Raw genomic sequence first — 21,098 nt, 5'->3', positions numbered from 1 at the left:
GAGTTCTATATCTATAATGCATAGAAATGAAGCATCAATATATATTAATGTTATCCAAATCATGGAATCATATAAGTTCTAAATCCATAATGCATAAAAATAAAGCATCCATAATAGTCTCAACATGAAAATCACTGAAATGCTAGGATGAGTTAGGGTAGGGCCTCACACCCTCCCCCTCTAGGCATGAACTTCCTCCTGGAGTTCATCAATAAGATGGGGGTACTGTGATCTCATATGTGTTGTGTCCTCCCATGAAGTCGTAACCTTATCATAGCAATCCCACTGAACCCTAACCTGGTCCAGCTCTCGACCTCGAAGGGCCAGCGTTCGACATGCCAAAATGTGAGTGGGCTCCAAAGCTAGATGCCTGTCTGACTCCACCTGCAAGGCATCCCAATCTAAAATATTAGACTCATCATAGATATACTTCCTCAAAATTGATACATGAAACACATTGTGGATGTGTGACAGGCTAGGTGGCAATGCTAAATGATAGGCAACTGGTCCTATCCTCTCAAGGATCTCAAATGGTCCTACAAAGTGAGGTGTGAGCTTAGAACCCTTTCCATAATGGATTGGACTCTTATGTAGCCGCACTCTCAAGAAGACTTTGTCTCCAACCAAGTAGCTATGATCTATCCTCTTTGCATCTGCATACTTCTTCTATCTATCGTGTGCCTCTCTAAGATGTTGCCTAATCAAATCCACCTATTGCTTCATATCCTGAACTATCTCAAGACCAATAGAAACTCTGTCCTCTATGCGGTCCCAACTCAATGCTGTCCTACAAGGCCTGCCATATAATTCCTGATAGGGTGGCATCCCCAATGAAGTGTGATGCCCATTGTTATAGGAAAACTCCACTAAGGGAAGGTACTCTTCCCATCTAGTCTGATGATCCATGACGTACATGCGAAGCATATCCTCTAACACTTGGTTAACCCTCTCTGTCTGTCCATCCATTTTCGGATGATAGGCTATACTAAAATTGAGCTTGGTGCCCATAGCTACCTGTAATGTCTTCCAAAAGGAAGAAGTGAAGAGGGAATCCCTATCAGAAATAATCTTGCATGGAATGCCATGAGGTCTGACAATGTCTCGCAAGAACACATGTGCTACTGCTAGTGCTATGAAGGTAGTCTGAATTGGTGAAAAGTGGGCCACTTTGGTCAACTTGTCAACTGTCACCAAGTTGGCATCATGGCGACGAGATGACATAGGGAGACCAATGATGAAATCAATGGATATAGTATCCCACTTCCACTCTAGTATAGCATGAGACTGGAGCAACCCACCTAGATGGTGGTGCTCTACCTTGACTCTCTGACACTCGAGGCATCGGGCTACTAATTCAGAAATGAGCTGCCACATTCCTGGCCAATGATATAACTATCTCAAGTCAGCATGCATCTTCTTAACTCTGAGATGTGCTACATAAGGGGCTCTATGAGCCTCCATGACAATGAACTTTCACAATCCCCCAGAAGAAGGTACATAGATGCACCCTTTATGGTGTAATAATCCATCAGACTCTAAGTAATAATCCACATATTTCCCTTCTAGATTTTCCTAAGATCGTATCACCTGACAAACCTCTAAATACCATCCATCCTCTGGCAGCTGCTGCAATATACAATCTCTCATATCCGTGCCCATAGATATGGTGTATACCTCATGATGTCTCCTACTCAAAGCATCTGCAACTATGTTTTCTTTCCCTTTGATGTAGTGAACATCAAAATCATACGTGCACAAGAACTCCATCCATCTCCTCTAACGTGCATTAAGGTTCGGCTGAGTGAATATGTACTAACGGCTCTGATGGTCTGAATGAAGCTCAAAATGATCACCCAAAAGGAAGTGTCTCCACCTCACAAGTGCATGCACTACTGTTGCACACTCAAGGTCATGAGTAGGGTAGTTAAGCTCATGAGTCTTAAGTTTCCTAAAATCAAAATCTATAGCCCTACCATCTTGCATAAGGACTGCTCCTAAACCCTCTAGGGAAGAATCTGTGAACCATGAAGTCAACTGAGGGATCTGGTAGTACAAGGATAGGTGCACTAGTAAGTGCCTTTTTGAGTTCCTGAAAGGCCCTCTTGTACCTCTCTGTCCACTCAAATTTCTTCCCTTTATGCTAAAGAGAAGTAATAGGATGTGCGACTCTAGAGAATCCCTCAACAAAGCGTCAGTAATAACTTGCTAAGCCCATGAAGCTCCTGACTTCTATCACACTAGTTGGCACTGGCCAATCCATAATAGCTTTGATCTTTGATGGGTCAACTGAGATCCCATAACTAGAAATAACATGCCTAAGGTACTTGACCTCTGAACGAAAGAATGCACACTTCGACAAACTACCATACAATTGATTGTCCCTCAAACACTGCAAGACCTATCTCAAGTGCTCATCATGCTCCTTCTCATTCTGAGAATATATCAATATGTCATCAAGGAACACAATCACAAAATGGTCAAGAAATGTGCAGAATACCCCATTCATGAGGCTCATGAAAATAGCTAGAGCATTCGTAAGACCGAATGGAACCATGGTAAACTCATAGTGGCCATATCTAGTGCAAAATGCGGTCTTGTGGATATCACTTTCCACTATTCTCAACTAATGGTATCCTGATTTCAGATCAATTTTGGAAAATACTTTGGCACCCTAAAGTTGGTCGAATAAATCATCGATCCTGGGCAAGTGATATCAGTTCTTCATGGTTACTTTGTTCAACTAACGATAATCCATGCATAACCAAAGAGATCTATCATTCTTCTTCATGAAGATGACTGGTGCACCCCAAGGGGATATGCTAGGATGAATGTGACCTTTCTCTAGGAGTTCCTCACGCTGCATCTTGATCTCATTAAGCTCATTTGTGGTCATCCTATAAGGTGCTCTTAATACTAGCTCAGTTCCTAGTACAAGGTCTATATGAAAGTCAATCTCTCTATGGGGTGGCATACCAGGTAGCTGTGATGGAAACACGTCTGAATATCCCTTAAGAATAGGATGGTCATCAATCAATGTTTCCTTTTCATCCTCTTCCTCTCTATCACTGATGGTGATGGCAAATAGCTGACATCCCTTTCGCATGCTTTGCTTAAGCTGCATTGCAGAAATCATATGAAGAGACACAGGTCTCTAAATCCTGGTGATTACTATGGGTGAACCATGATCATCCTCACACTTGATTTCTTTCAAGCGACAATCCATCTTGGCTCTGTGGGCATAAAGCCAATCCATGCCAAGTACGATGCCATATGATCCAAGTTGGGTAACTCTAAGGTCTACTAAGGTGGTGGTATTGCCAATTTGAAGCTGGCATGCCCTAACCTCTGATTCCACTAACACTCTAGCCCCTAAAGCTAACTCCACTTCCCAACTAACACCTTGTCTAATTGCCACTAGCCCACAATGTTCCACAACCAATGGATATATAAAGGAGTCAGTAGCTCCTAAATCAAATAATATAGATACACTGCTACCTCTGATCATACCTGCAGCCTCAATGACTGTGGCCTGGTGCTCTGCCTAGTGGTTGTCAACCACTGCGAAGACTCTATGGGACCTGCCCATATCTCCAACTGTAGGCTCTGATGGTGCCATCCTCTGATTCCCTACCATCTGACCCTAAGGACACTCTCTCACCATGTTCCCCATGGCCCAACACATGAAACAAGCACCGCGTGCCTAAAACTAGATGCCTTGAGGCCTAGGAAAAGGTTGTCCCCCTATCCTGCTAGAACCACTATACCCACCCCTGGAGGACTACTAAGTCCTCACCGGAGGTGTGTAAGGAACCTTAGATTGCTGATCTCACCTCTAACCCTGAGACTGCCACTACTTGGGCTTTGCACCCTGCTGACTCTGCGGAGGCCTCTGCCTTTGGTTTTGCTATGAATGTTACGAAGGAGGGGGTTTGGAGAACCCCGATGTGTGACTATTATTACCCTTCCAATGGGGTTTCTGAAACTTGTATGTTTGGGGTATAGGGTTTTGGTTCTAGAACCGATCCCTTGTATCTTGTGGCCTGACCTGAATCTCCTTTGCTATGAAGGCCTTCTCCATAGCAACCTGAAGGCTCCCTGGAGCGGACATCCTCACTGGTCCTACTATGCCAACATTTGCGCTCTGATAAAATGGTTGACGAGAAGCTTCTCATCTTTCAGGTAGTCCATGTATGGCAAGAGCTCGAAGAAATTGCTCTCGTACTGGGTCACTGAGAGACCCTTCTGCTAGAGGTCATGGAACTCATCTATCCTACACTGTCTGTAATGCTCTGACAAGCACCTCTCCCTAAACCTCTATGTAAAAATCTCCCATGTGAGGGTATCTACAACTAAACCACACTTGTATTCCTCTTGTCTCCACCATGTGGAGGTCATTCCTCTCAGTAGGTGGACTGCTACATGTGCCTTTAGATTGCTCTCGTAGGAGCACAATGCAAAGCACCTATCTAGGCTCAAAAGCCAAGCCTCAGCTTCTACCCCATTGGTAGATCCCCCAAAAGATGGTGGCTGGAGATGCATAATGTCTCTGATTAGATCCCCTGGATCCCGACGTGCTCTCTCATAATACACTGGCTCTGCCACTGGAGGTGGTCCTGGTAGGTGAATAGACTTGGGCTCATACCCAGCCTAACTCTCTATGGGATTAAGAGGCGGACTCCTACTCCGTTCCCTATCTATCGATCTATGGCTCCCTGAGTTTTGGTTTTCAACATGATGATCCCCTGCTGGAAGCTTATCCTAGACTATACCAATCAAGTTTTGGAGAGCTACTAAGATGTCTCAGTTTGGGTCAACCAGCTGTTTGGGAGGAGGCTCTGGGTTCCTTTCCAGAACCAATTCCTCCCTATCGACCTCTTCACGTGCCATGTGTACACGCCTAGGACCTCTACCACATTTGCGAGCTTGTCGCGTAGTTGGAGGCATCCTTATGAGAAATTAAAATAAATGAGATAAATAAATAATTTTTTGAAGAAAAATTTAATTAATTAAAAATAAATATAATAAAATTAAATTAATTAATTAACTAATTAAAGAGAAACATAATGGAGAAAGGTTCCTAGTGTTGGAAACCTTGCTCTAATACCAAAATGTCATGCCCAAACTTTTGGGCACGAACGGAATAAATTTTTTTTTTTTTTAAACATAACCTAATAACATTAAATTTGCTAATATGAAATGCAATAACAAGTTTTCTCTTAACTATGTTGGAGTTAACTCTAACCACTAACTCTAGTAAGCGGGATAATCTAAGTTGCATGCAGGAAATTAACTCTACAAAGAATTTATTATTGTCTCACTAATTAATTAAATAATAAATTCATTTAAGCAAAAATCCCTAAATTAATTGACAAGGGATATTATTCATCTTAATTAATCTTTCAATCGTTATAGGAATTAATTAAATTAACTCTAGCACTTAGATTTTTAAAACACCTATATTTCAATTTAACAATAATTATAATGTGTATTAAATTTCATCTATAGCGCCAAATAAATCTTTAAAGAAAATAACCCTATCACATTTAATCCTGAAGAGCCTATATTTAGGTGGACTAAAGTTAATCCCCTTATAGCCAAAATAACTTACAAAGCCATTAAAATTCCCTAGAAGATTAAACTCCAAAATAATTAGAATTTAAAACATCATATTTAAATGTTTATATAACCGTTTATAAAATATGAATGTTTTAATAAGCTAATTAAATTAAAGTTTTATATATATAAATTAAACACATATATATTTGTATATGTGGATATTTGTTTTCTAAACAAACTTTATTATAAAAATGTCCCATATAACCTAACTAAAATATTATAAAATTACTCCACCCTAACCCTATTTTCGGGTTAGGACTTAACTATGATATTCTCTCTCTCTTTTTCTTTCGTGTGTGAAGTGTGTGTGTGTTTGTCTGTGTTTGTTTGTTGCAGGGTAGGGGAGGCGATGGCCATGGTTATCGGCAGCGGCCTTGGAGGGTGGAGCAGAGGAGCGGAGGAGGGTTGAAAGGGCGTCAAGCGGAGGCATCTCCGGACGCCATTGTGTTTCCCCACAATGGTGACTGGGCACCACCCACTGTGGGTAAACACAGTGGCAACCTGAAGCCTTTCCATTGTGGTTACCCACAGTGGGAGGCACCATGCCGACCACTGTGGTTGCCCATAGTGGCAGCCCCCGTGCCATCCACTATGGGTAGCCAGAGTGGTAGCCCGAACCGCGCCAACCACTGTGTGTTTGCACAGTGGGTTCAGCTTCCCCGAAACCCCCTTTTTTAAAAATATTTAAATATTTAAATTTTTTTTTTTTAGGTAATAAATATAAAAAACTTATTTATTTAAATATATATATATATAGTCTATCCTTGGTTAAATCAAGGGTAGGTTTAATATGATTTTTCATAGATAAATAATGTTTATTTTATTTTTTTAACTTGCAGGAAATTAATAAATTAAATGGCAGTATAGCATTAGTCTAATATTTTTATTTCTTCTTTTAAATTTAGGCATAATCTATAGTGCAATTATTAAATTTTAATTCTGCAATAAATAAAGGAGAAAATGACAGAATTAATTAAACTATATTCAACAACTACATTAGTCTAGAATCATTTAAATTAACCTTAGAGATAGACATGTTAAATCTATTAAACCATGATTTGTATTTGGAAATAAATAATTAGGAATAAATGCTTAATATTCTCTTACTAACATGCAAGTTTATTACTTTACTCATTTCCATTATTTTAATATGCATAAGGAGATAAAATGGACTTTTATTTTCAAAATAACATGTATACAACCAATATTATTTCGAGAACAATACAAAACTTAAGCCCAACAGAAATATTTCATTGATACAATAATAACTTAACAGAAATAATGCATTTCTTTAAAGCATATTTAGAATACAATGTAGTCAACATTACAAATGGGTGAGATACCCCAACTAGTCTCTCATTTCTATGAAATGAGGACTCTAATTAAAATGAATACATTTATTTTTCAAAATAAATACAACATATAGCTTTTCTTTTACATTGCCACAACTAAAATATAAAATATCTCATTCCCCAATCTTTTTCTACAAATCAAGTAAATCCAGCAACTCCTAGCTTGTCTTTTTATTTTCTTTCCAAGCAACTTGCAAATAAATCATGAGGCTATGACCATGGAGTGCTCACCTCCCAGCCTAGGCTTACTAGAAGCCACCCCCGAGCTTGGAGAACCAAGCCCTAGATAGGTTACACTCAGACAAACACAACAAGAAAGGGAAAAACATGCAACAAACACTTTCCCAACCAAGGCTACACTTCATCCCAAAATGTAATGTTTTTACATGGGTGGTAGTGGACCAAATACCCTAAGGAGACTGCAAGAATGGTAGATCACAAATCCACCTCATGGCAAAGAAAAATATATCATAAGTTCATTAACTCCACATCCTTATGCCCCCCCAAGGTATTCATGCCATACTTTCTCTCCTTATGACTCCCAAATGTATAAACCAGGCCATGCAGCAAGGGTCACATATACACCCCTTGATATCACTCTCATAACGAGAGCCACACACTTGAGGGTTATCAAACTTCTACCACCCACAAGTCCATCATACTCTCCCAAGCATAGAAGGGTTGGTTACTCCCAAATCACAAGAAAATGCATAAAAGAAGTAACAGATAGGTCACATAATAATTTTCACAAAGGAAAAAAAAATACAAGAAACCAACTTTTACATACAAGCAATCTTTCCAACATAAACATGCAATGTAAAAAGAAACAAAAGGAGAAGATGAACCAACCTTCAATCTGCCCAAAGGTTTGCTAGAACTATTTTGAGGATGAGAAGCCCAATTCCACAATTCTTCTTTCTACACTTAGCCAAAATTCTATCCCAAAACTATTCTTTTCAAAATTGTATGATCTCCAAAAATGGAGAGTGGGTGATTACCCACAAAATCTCTAATCCTTGCCTAAAAAGGCCTCAATGAGAGTTCTCATAGGTTAATAAAACTGAAAAAGGAAAAAGTAAGAGAAAGTGGGAAAAAGAATCTCACATCAAAAAAGAAGGTTATCTAACCTAGATGGAAACTTCTAAATTGAATTTTCACTCACCTTAGGAAACCCACTTTTTGAGGTGACTAAACAGTCAAATGGGAGTAGTCACATGCCTAAAAGTACTCCTAACCTATAGGTATACCTTCTAGTCCTTAGGAAAAGCTTTTAAACTACCCCTAGGAGTCCATTTGACCCCTTAGAAACCCATCTGAAGTTAACCTTTGGGTCAAACTTGAGTTGACCACTCCAAAGACTCTCTACCCAAGGAAAATTTGAGACCACATTCAAATGTTTGAAAAGGCTATGGTTGAAACAATTTCCTCCAAGAGACAAGTCAAAAATCAAGACATAAATCAACACGTGTCAAGTGACACAATAAAATACATTACGAAATTACACATGAAATTTATCTCTTGTTGGCTTTACAGAAATTAATAAATTAATAAATAAAATTTAACACACATGCATCATTTACTATTACAAATAAAATATGCTACATACAGGGTGTTGTCTCTCCAAATAGACAACCCCTAGTTTTACGAACATACATAGGTCTAGGTTTGGTTCTCCATAATGTTTCCATGGTCACTTGGATAATTTTCTTGCACATCTCAATTACACATTAGTAATTCAAAATAACCTCATATAGAATTAAACACATGAATAAGAATACACATCAAACACTCTGCATACAAATAATATTAAACAAATCAATATATCTTATATCCAAATAAATCCACATAAGTAATTATCATAATCCTCATAATTATGCTCCATTGATAGAACATGCATCCTATTTCTATCATCATAGTAAAGTTTTGCAAATCCAATAATGACATACATCATCCCAAATTTATCCTATTCTAGAATCATATAGAGTTCTATATCTATAATGCATAGAAATGAAGCATCAATATATATCAATGTTATCCAAATCATGGAATCATATAATTTATAAATCCATAATGCATAAAAATAAAGCATCCATAATAGTCTCAACATGAAAATCACTGAAATGCTAGGATGAGTCGGGGTAGGGCCTCACACTAGGAGATAAAGAATGAAGCATAAATGAACTGGAAATTGAACAAACTTGCAGATCTGAAAGTAAGATATTGAAAGAATGAAAGGGGGAGGATTTTGGATGTGTACCTAATGTTACAAATGGAGTCAAACTAACCAGGACCAAGGTGCCATGCCACTGTCCTTGATGATTTGACAAAGAGTTGTAACTGTGAGACTACAATTCTGAGATCGTGAACCTGCATACTGCCAAAAATCACTAAAAAGTGGAGGGACCATGTTGCCACACCATTGTCCTAGGCAGGACTAGGCCACCATGCCCCTATCCTTGATATTTTTCTATAAATTTGAGACTTCTGGATGGTTCAAGTGCCTTTTCCTAATCTGAAATTGCTTCTGGGTACTTGTTCTTGCACCTGCAACTGGAAAGGGAAGGTTTGGGTCGCTATATATGGTTTTTCCTTAGTGAAACCCAAGGTGTTGGTGATTTCCACCTCCACAAATAGTCAATAAAGTATTGAAAATGTGTGTGCTATAATCTTGTGTGTATGCAAGATCCTAAAATGAAAGAAACTAGAGCTACCCTATGCATGAGATTAAACCCTAAATGTAAATGTAATGACAACGCTTCAAACCAAATATGCTAAATGATCTAAAGCATGTATTTAAATGTGCTAATTGATGTAAAGAAGCTCATACAAAGACACGTAAATAACATGAAATCATACCAATCCCCAAGGGAGAGATATTGCCACTAGATCTCCTATTACTCTTGAATATCTTCAAGGCTCCTAATTGATGATGAATGCTTGATGAAATATTGTTGAATGTTGTTGAGGACTTCACATAGGCTTCTCTTTCACTACATAGAAGGCTCCTTATGCTCGCTCTAATAGATTTTTCCTAGATTCGATTAGATGCCTTCAAATGAAAAAAGAGAGCTCTTATGTATGAAACCCTAGATCTTATTTTTGACTTAATTCCATTTTTAGGATGACATAAGAATTGAATTTCTGGCCAATGTTTTGGGGTTAAGCTTTATAATATCATAGAATTATTCTCCTCAAATTTTAGGAAAAAAGTCAAGGACCATGTGCACTTTCACCACGGTCTGACCAACTTTTCACCAAATTTTTAGGGCCGTTGGATATGATGATATTAAAGGGAATCCCAAAGTTACAGCTGATTTTGAGGTGTTATGATATGTGAAATTCGGCCTTAAAGGTCAAAATAGGACATAATTAAGATTTATGATTAAATCATTTACTAAATGAATAAAATAAAAAGTGACACACTTAGAGTAAAGGGCCCAATTTTATAATGTGGGGAGTGATGAGATGAGACTTTAGATTTAATTAAAATAATTAATTAAATGCTTAAAGGGAATTATAATGCAAGATTCAAACACACTAAGCTGAGTGCTAAGCCAAGTGTTAAATTGTACCACCATAGCAAGGGTGTACAATTTACGACACTACACAAATATTATTAATTTTACTTCAATTTATACTAGACATGGTTAATATGAGGACACATGTTATAATACATTGGTTACATGTGTTAACCTCTCCCTCATATGGGTAGTTGAGTTACACACCCTATTTTGAATTTTTATGCGACCTCTTATAACCACTATTTTATCTCTATCTAAGTAGGTTATGCCACATGTTATAGAACTCACTAAGAAGGTCAAATCTCCTATATTTTATGGGTAGTTTGATTTATTGCACCTTTTGGATGTGTAGGCCCATATTTTCTATATATACGTCACTTTTCTCTCACCTAAACTAGTTCAGTGAGATTAATAAGACTATTCTCAAAATATCTTGCATTTGTCTTCATTTCTATATTTCAAGATTCTCTCCATTCCACTAATTTTATCTTTGATCATTTCTCAATTAGAGTTACATATAATCTATGACTAACATCAAATCCTAGATCAATTCTCACTTCTCATAGAATATAATAGGACTTGACTTCTACTCAACATCTCTCATGAAGTTAAAGTTAAAAATTTGATTACATTTAAAGCCACCATTAAAAAATTGAAACTCATACTTTTATAATTAATTATCATAATGAAACTATATATAAAATGTTAACAAAAGTAATCATAGATCCCTATGACCGATTTGTACAATTGATCAATATTATTTGTAATAATGAAGCTAAATAGGTAAATAATGTTGGCAAGAGATATTGCATTGATGATCAGATGTTGTCATTGATGGAAACTAGAGTTAGACATTCAATCAACAATCCATGATTCATTCATACTGGAAGATTGATTGAGGTTTGGCAAGGTCTGGCGAGAAGAATAGAGCATCTGATAGTCTACAGTATTTTGAATGGCAGATCAGTTGTGTTGAGTGTTTGGTGTTTCAAATCTCAAAGATGCATTTTGGATGTGTAAATTACCTTATTCTAGGTTTGTGGCATCTGGTGTTGAGTCTTGTGTAAATTGGAAGATTCAGTAGACATTTTTTTGGTAGAACAGTGTTCATTAGCAATAATGTGTAAAGGTTCATTGTGCGGATCATGCAGAGTAATTTTGGCAGTTGTTTGTGTCTTCAAGGTTAGTGAGCCTACATATGGGAAGCATGTGGACGATTTATTTTGGTCTGCTTGGTTGTTTTTGGATTGGATTGAGCCAACCTTGGTTAACATGTTTCAGTTGTGTGTTATGCAGTTTTTGGGCCAACATGAAATATATCTAACTTGATATTGTTGATATATATGAGTGATTGATTTGATCATTTTTTGATATTTTGGGTATGTGTGATGTGTGTATGAGTGATTGTGAAAAATTTCAAGTGCATAATTGAAGGATTGGTGCTCAAGAATATAGCAGAATATCAGAATAGTGCAATGTTGCAGAGTTGAGTAAGATACAGTATTTTGTGCTTAACTAGAACTTTTTTGGCATTTGTAGATGTTGTTTATTAATTCAAACATTCCAATTATTATATGTAATCTTTTGTAAGGTAGTGAGCCTTCTAGGTTTGTAGCCCTTACTTGTAATTGAGTAGTGAATTCTAGGCAGTGTGGCTAAATGCAAGTACATTCCCTTTATGTAATATTTTTATACTTCTAACAAAGTATATTAATATTGTGGGTTTGAATCAAACTGTGGCTTTTTTCCTTAACTGGGTTTCCACGTAAAAATCTTGGTTTTATTATTGTTGATTTGTGTTTTTTATTATATGTAATCTTTTGTAAGGTAGTGAGCCTTCTAGGTTTGTAGCCCTTACTTGTAATTGAGTAGTGAATTCTAGGCAGTGTGGCTAAATGCAAGTACATTCCCTTTATGTAATATTTTTATACTTCTAACAGAGTATATTAATATTGTGGGTTTGAATCAAACTGTGGCTTTTTTCCTTAACTGGGTTTCCACGTAAAAATCTTGGTTTTATTATTGTTGATTTGTGTTTTTGCACTTTACTTTTATTCATTTGCATCAAGTGGTTTAAAGGTCAAATTCAAAATGTTAAAAATTTTGGAACACTAATTCACCCTCCCTCTCAATGTTCCTTGATTCCAACAATTGGTATCAGAGCCTAGTTCCTTGGAAGAAGCCTATGAGCTTGAGGAGAATCCAGGAAAGTGAATCAATGGATTTTGATACTTTGAAGCAACAACTTGTTGTACAACTTGAGGATCTTGATCAAGCACAAGTTGAGGTCTAACAAGTGAAAGTAAACCTTAAGGATGCTAAGAACTTCATTGACACATTGAAGGATCAGTTGAACAAGTCAAGGGAGAAGAGAAAGGAGCTTGCTGATCAGCTTTAATAGAAAGAAAGTCAAGGCATTGATGAAGAAGCCTTGAAGAAAAAGACAAAAGAATGTGCAAGAATTGCTAGAGATAATACAGTCCATAAGAATAAGATGGAAGACATTGTGATGAGATTGATAAAAGAGATTGAAGAAAGGAAGAAGAATGAGGAGAAGCTTGCTCAGTCCCTGAAATAAAATTTGGAAGAATGTTGCAGACATGAGAGTGAGAATGGTGAACTAAAGCTTGACCTGCAAGACTCAAGACAACATGAGGAAGATCTTGAAAGATAGATTATTCTTCTTAGATATAATCTTGATGTTGCAAATGAGTACAAGGAGAAGTTCTTGGTCATCTCAGCCAAACTTGTTGAGATGCTTGCAAGACAAAGATCCCTAATGATACTCAAGGTCTTGGATTTGAGAAAGGTGAAAGCTCCAAATTAACACAAAAGAAAAATAACTTAAGAAGCCCAAGCTCCAAATTAACACAAAAGAAAAATAACTTAAGAAGCCCACCGGTAAGGCAACCTAATGCTCATAAATTCAATGATAACTTTTTTGTTTCCAATAAACTTGGTCATATGGCTAGTCAGTTAGAAATAGGATGAATAATAATGGTCCATCTTTTACTGATCAATGTTTCAAATGTAATAAGTATGACTATAAGGAAATTGTTGGTGTAAATAATTAATCATCATGGATATTATTACACCTTACTTAAGTTTACTTAGGTACATGCATTTAATAGTAGTTTGGGTATGAGACACTTGGGTGTTTGTACCACATTGGTATAGTGTGTGTAGGAGAATTTCCATCTTTTATGGTGTTGATCTTATCTTGTTGTTACATTCCATCTCATGTGGAAAATTTTATTATTTCTTCTACCTACCCTTTTTTCTTATTGAGCCATATGTCATGTTTGTGTTCTCACATATCCATATAGCCTTGCCTATATAAGGAAGCTCATCTAGATTGTTTGTACGGGCAATCATTGAACATCTTGTAATGATCTAGTTGATCATATGTTTCATCTTGATAGAATACAATTTATTCCTATAATTTATTTTGTCTATCTTATTTGTGCTTTCCATTTCCTCTAGATCTTGGCAAGTTCTCACATGGTATCAGAGCCATTAGAGTGCCATTGGTTTGTCAATTGAGAGAAATTTGGGGTTTTGCATTTTGGAGCTTTCTATTGCAGGTTATTTTTGGAGCTTGTTGGGTCAAATCTGAGGTCACCATTGGATTGAGGAGGTTCAAGAAATTAAGAATTGCCTTTTATTTTATCCAAATCTGAAATCCGAGGCCAAATCTAGAGTCGTTTGAAGGTGGAGGGTGGTTACTTGTCTTGACAACAATCTGGAATTTTAGAGCATTTTTGGCTAAATCCATCATCGCCATTGGACTCAAAAGGCCCAAAAACCCCAAGATCGACTATCAATTAGTCAAAATCGGCCTCCGTTACCCCGAGTTGAAAAAAATTCCCCTCCTTGCCCACCGTATGGACTTGCAAGTACAAGTCTGAATTTTATTTTTTCCGTTTATTTTTTTTTCGAAAAATAAATTTTGTATTAATTATTAGGGGGATGTTTATTGTTTTCATTTTTTTGGGCGAAAAAAAATTTAATGAGGGGTGGGGAGGGGGGATCCTTATTGGCCCGGACACCACCTGCGGCCACCCATAGGCCCTGCTACGCAGGGTACCTGCAGGTGATGCAGGTTGCCCTGCAGACCCCACAGGGGCCTCATTTTTTAAAAGCTTTTTTAATTTTTTTTTTTCAAATTTAATAAATAAAAAAATTAACTTTTTTCTTATTTTTTAAAAATAAGTTTTTTAATAAATAAAAAAATTAAGTTTTTAAAGTTTTTTTCCTTTAATAAATTATTATTAAAGTTTTTTTATTTTAAAAAAAACATTGCCTTTTTTAATGTTTTTCTTTATTTTATAATAAAGTTTTTTGTTGGGGCATATAATAAATTGTTGTTTTTTCAAATTTTAAAAAATCTTTTAAAAACACAAATATCATGGAATAAGAAAAATTGGGAACACTTTTTTTCTTGTCACTTCATACCTATCTTACAGTGCTTCCAACTGTCAATCAAGGGAGGGGAGGAGTTGATTTGCTCCTTTATATCTCTTGGCCACATCCCAATCAGAGGCGTCTTTTTCTACAGTATTCTATAGGGCTTCTTGGTGGCATCATTTTCATGTTTCTAGATTTGCACTATCATGTTGTATGCTCTTGCATGAGCAATGTTGTACTCGCACTATCATAAAGTGCCACACCTCTTTATATCTTGTCATTGTTGACTATTTGATGTAATCCTCTTGTACATGTAGATTAGGAATATCTTGTGAGACTTGGTGCATGGCTCCAGTTGAGACTTAGATTGTACACATTTGTGCATGGCTCCCATGAGACTTGGATTGTACTAGTATTTCTGCCATTTATGAGTATCTAGATGATGCCCAAAGCAAGTTGTCTTCATGCCTGATCTTCATTTTGTTGCAGCAAGTGATTCATCATCATCGACTTGGTACCTAGGTTTGTCACACTTTGACATTATTGGACCATCTTTGTAGGAGATTCAACATTGAGGGGGGCTTCATGGTCTCTTCTTCTTCATCATTGAGAGCATTGTCTACTTTCATCATCTCTCTTTTGGGGGGGATTTTTTTCCCATGTGGTTTTTCTCTCTTTCTCCATTTATGGGAGATTGCATTTGCATTTGTACATGGGTACCTAACATAGCCTCATAGCCGGGACCCATTTTGCATTGCTTAGTTGCATTGTAGACTTTCATGCATTCCCCTAAGTTTTACTTAAGGGGGGGTGTTGGTGTAAATAATTATTCATCATGGATATTATTACACCTTACTTAAATTTACTTAGGTACATGCATATAATAGTAGTTTGGGTATGAGACACTTGGGTGTTTGTGCCACATTGGGATAGTGCGTGTAGGAGAATTTCCACCTTTTATGGTGTTGATCTTATCTTGTTGTTACATTCCACCTCATGTGGAATATTTTATTGTTTCTCCTACCTACCCACACCTATTTCCTACCTACCTGTGTTTCTTATTGAGCCACATGTCATGTTTGTGTGCTCACATATCCATATAGCCTTGCCTATATAAGCAAGCTCATCTACATTGTTTGTATGAGAAATCATTGAACATCTTGTAATGATCCAGTTGATCATATTTTTCATTTTGATAGAATATAGTTTATTCCTATCATCTATTTTGTCTCTCTTATTTGTGCTTTCCATTGCCTCTAGATCTTGGCAAATTCTCACACAAATGTATGTAGAAGTTTGATGAATAATCTTCAAAATAGGAGAAATATCAGATGTTATGCATGTAGTAGGTTTTGACATGTTGCTAATTAGTGCAGATCAAGACGAAATCATATGAACTTCAAACCTAGTTAAGGAAATGTTATTTCCTATGCTTCCAATAAATTCGGTTACATTGCTAAGTATTGCAGAACTAGGAATGTGAATAGGAGAGGTTCGAAAGACAAGAACAAGAATTTGATGGTTGATGAGAAGCGTAAAGAAAAAGTTGAGGAGATCAAAGATTAGATGAAGAAAACTTGGTTGAAGAAGAGTGATTCTAAGGTAGGAAGTGTGTCTGCACCTGATTCTGGTGCTAGAACCTCATCAAATAACTAAGGTAAGGCATCCAACCTTGGGAGAAGCTATCATGAAAATATTTCAAACCCCCTATTTGAGATATGTGCCTGATTTTGATAGGTTGCAAAGGTGTATATGATGATTGTAGATTCTTTTGATGGACATCCAGAAGAATTTGAGCACATTTGAAGATCTGGAAAAGATTTCTTAAAGATGTAGAGTATCTTAAAGTATTCGGGCAAAACACATTTATTGCAGTAAAAAGTTAGGTCTACCATGAATAAAAAGTAATTTACCTCTTCATTTTACACTTTTCAGTTGAAGAGAAGAATTTTGAGGAGATCTATGAAGAAGGCTATCATGAGAGATCAAGAACTACAGATTTTCAAAGTGATTTGGCAAGAAACCCTAATCCGATGCAAGGTATCTATTAGTAGAACTTTCTTACTTTGAAATTTGTGAATTTGCAAGAATGGTTGCATTTGGTACCATTACCCTTCTTTTTGTGAACATCACTGAGCGTTCTTGTCCAAGATTCAAGAATCATCCCTTCAATTCCATGAAGGATGACCCTAAAAGTGCATTTTCATCAGTGCCCTACAAAGTGCTGCATATTAAAGACATTAGGGTATACACGTACTATCCCATTGAGGAATTGGGAAGCTCTCAAATGTTGAATTTGTATAATAATCAGTTAGCAGATAAGAGTTTGGTGTTGAAGATAGAATTCCAAGGACTGGAAGACAAGGGTTTTGTACAACTCATCAAGTTTCCAATGTTCTATGAACAATAATGGATCCGATTCATCTTAAACCAGGTACATGATGAATTTATATGGTTGGACAAGCCCCACAAAATCATCAAGATAGTCATTCAAGCCATAACAGGATTATGTGAATCTAAAGAATTGTCATCCTTGAAGGAAGTGAAGAATGACATTGTGACCTGTAATGCCTGCCAAAATACTCTACAGAAATACACTAACTAACATGCAAAATAGAGATAATTTTTTTTTAAAACATCACATAAGCTAATACAACATATATAATCAACTACTCATATGCATTCAAAATTCATTAGCACTCAACATATAATTAGTCATCAAAGACATAATACACAAATCATGATACGCAAGTAGAATTAAAACACATTATATCATCTAGCTTCACTCGGGTATCTCAATGCCACTACTTTAACTACACACTTAACAAATCCTAATCAATATCACCCATTCCTAACATGATATTGTTGGAATTATGGATGAATTTATTATGTGTTGCATCGATGTTTTGTCATTGATGTCAACACTAGCTATTATGGATGGTTACCGATAGAAAGGTTTTGGTTATCAGTAGAAGATCTGGTGTTACCGACAGAAGAGATTATTTGTTGGCCACTTCTGGCATGTTTGGCTCAATGGATTATGTTTGATTTTATGTGTTACATTCTCTTGGGATATATTTTGGTTAGTTGGTATTGACTTGGTAATCGGATGCTATTATACATTCTTGTAAACACTTACCCACATTGGTTTAAGGTTTTACCGACAAAGCTTTCACTAAGGAATCATGACAGGATGCATAAGTGGTGTTGGTGCAACTTCTAAATGGATTTCAGGATGCTGAAGATGTTATTTGATCATGCTTCAACTGCTTGAAGACATTCCTTTGGAGTGGTGGACCTAGAATAGGTCTGGTGCCTATCTAGGTTATGGACCGGTATCATGTTAACGTGTACTCTACACATTACCGGGATGTTTCGAGATGATTTATATTTTTGTTATTGTTGTTTTGGTCTTAAGGCGACATGGCATATCATTGTAATATGGATTTATGTAATGATCTTATTGTAATATCTTTTAGGTGGCTGACCTAATTGGATTAGCCCTTAGGGTTGGTATAAATGAATGTAAGATCTCATTGTAAGATCGAGTATCATGGTCATGAATTGTAATATCTTATGTGAAGGAATTTGGGTCGATCATTGGGGATTGAATTGGGAATAAGGAAGAGGTCAAAGGCCTCCAGTATTGAGCTTTACCAGGACTGTAATTGGGCATGGTAGATGCTATCTCTAGTAGTTCAATCTATTGGATTGTGTTCAAAATATCTTGAGGTGGTTTTAACCTCTCTATAGTCAGTGACACTCTTTTGTAATGAACAGTATGCTCTAGGCAGTGTGCCTTCCTACATGTGCAGGCCCCTCATTGTAACACATACTTTTTGCAAAAGTATAATCTAACTGTGGGTAGTCTTCCCACCGTGGTTTTTCCCTTTCTAGGTTTTCCACATACAAATCATGGTGTTATGTGGTATGATTGCATTGTGTTGAGTATCTATTTCATTGTTAATTTTAATTGTTTACCAGTATGTGTTTCTGCTTTACTGGTACTTAATCTGGTTAAAGATTATTAAGTGGATTAAATGTTATAATCTGTTAACAACTGATTCACCCCCCCCTCCTCAGGTGTTCATTAGTTATCCTAACAATTGGTATCAGAGCTTTAGTCCTCTTTTGTAGAAGCTTAACCGCTTGAGGTAGATCCTATGGCAGCTAACACTTCTAATCCACCAGAAACTATTTTCAAAAGAGAAACTCCTAAGCTTGATGGAACAAATTATGGGATATGGAAAATTTGAATGGAGACTCATCCTAGATGTCTTGGCAAGGATATTTGGGAGATCACTGAGAAAGGATACATACCTTATGATCCGACATCTAGCAATCCTACTCTGATAGACTTGGATAAGAATATTGAAAATGATTGCAAAGCTAGAGAAGCCCTCTTGTGTGCGCCTACTGATCAACAAATCATGGGATTGAATAATAAATCATTGGAAAAGGTTGTGTGGGATGAATTGAAAACTTTGAATAAAGGTGACCCTACATAAAAAATTGCTAAACTTGATGGTTACTAGGTAAGATAATGAAAGCATTGTTGTGTTTATGGAAAGAGTAAATGAGATTGTTATGGGAATTCAATGTTGTGGAGGATTTCTAAGAGAAGATGAAATAGTTTCCAAATTCTTGAGAGCCTTTCCATTGGCTTACAAGATGAAGACAGCTGCAATTAATGAGTTAAGAACAATGGAAAACACTTCAGTTAACAGAGACACCTGGATTGAAAAATTATCTTCTTTTGAGCTTGAAGAATTTGGATCTTCTAGAGTTGTAAAGTCTGAACCTTCTTTTCATGCATCATCATCATCATCATCATCATCATCATCATCTACCAGAAAAAGTGATTGGAAAGTCCTATATGCAAAAGAATTGGAATACATGAGGAAAGAAGATGAAGAACTTGAGCAACTTGAAGCCTTATTTGCTAGAAGAGTACCTAAAGGATTGACATAAAGTAAGTATGAAGGAAAATCACTTTTTAAATGTTTTGCATGTAATAAGATTGGTCATTTTGAATCTAGATGTCCTGAAAGGAATGCAAGGTTTGAGGAAAGAGTTAAGAAACCTCTTAAGCCTAACTAGAATAGATATAGATTAAAGAAAAGTAAACAATGCTACTTAGCAGATAAGGATGGAGTAATTGATGACTCAAAGGATGAACTGACAGAAGACTCTACTAGTGGATCTAACCATGGAAAGGAATGGGCACGTTCTATGCTTTAAAGGAAGATGAACCGAAACTAGATATCAAGAATGAAGAAAAGGCCCTGGCAGAAAAAGTTGAAGATAAGGATGAATGGGTAATTGATAGTGGATGCTCACATCATATGAATAGAGATAAAGGGAAATTTTTGTCCCTGCAAGAATACAATGGTGGTCAAGTCAGATTTGGAGATGACAAAGCATGTATGATCAAAGGTAGAGGTATTATTTCTTTGGATGACAAGAATAACACTGATAATGTCTATTATATAGAAGGTTTAAAGCATAATCTTTTGAGTGTTGGTAAATTGGTGGACAAGGGTTTCCAACTTCAGTTTAAAGATAAAAAATGCAAAATCATTAACAAGATTGGTTTGGAGATTGCAACCGGTACTCAAACTGGAGGTAATATCTTTCACTTAAACACTAGTAATAAGACATGTTTGATTGCTCATATTGATGATAGTTGGTTATGGCATAAAAGGCCGTGTCATGTTAATTTTGTTTTTATTGTTAAGATTAGTTCAACTAAAGCAGTTAGAGATATACCTAAGATTATGAAGCCTCATAATCTAGTATGTAAGGAATGTCAATTGGGAAAGCAAGTTAGTAGTTATTTTAAGAGCATACATGATAAATCTAATGATGTACTTGATTTGATTCACACTAACTTATGTGGTCCAACAAGAACTTTCAAGGTGATAGGTATTTTATGCTAATTATTGATGACTATTCTAGAATAATGTGGGTGACTTTATTAAGGGAGAAGTCTGAAGCTTTTGAGAAATTCAAGATCTTTAAAGAAAAGGTTGAAACTGAAACTAGATTGAAAATCAAATGTCTAAGATTAGATCAAGGAGGTGAGTTCACTTCTCATGAATTTAACAGTTATTGTGAGACAAATGGAATCAGGAGACAACTATCTGCACCTAGGACTCCTCAGCAAAATGGAGTAGTGGAAAGAAAGAACATAACTATTTTA

Source organism: Cryptomeria japonica, chromosome 5 (genome assembly GCF_030272615.1).
Source record: "Cryptomeria japonica chromosome 5, Sugi_1.0, whole genome shotgun sequence".
Lineage (NCBI taxonomy): Eukaryota > Viridiplantae > Streptophyta > Pinopsida > Cupressales > Cupressaceae > Cryptomeria > Cryptomeria japonica.
The sequence above is the reverse complement of the archived record's forward strand: the minus strand, read 5'-3'. Positions refer to the sequence as shown.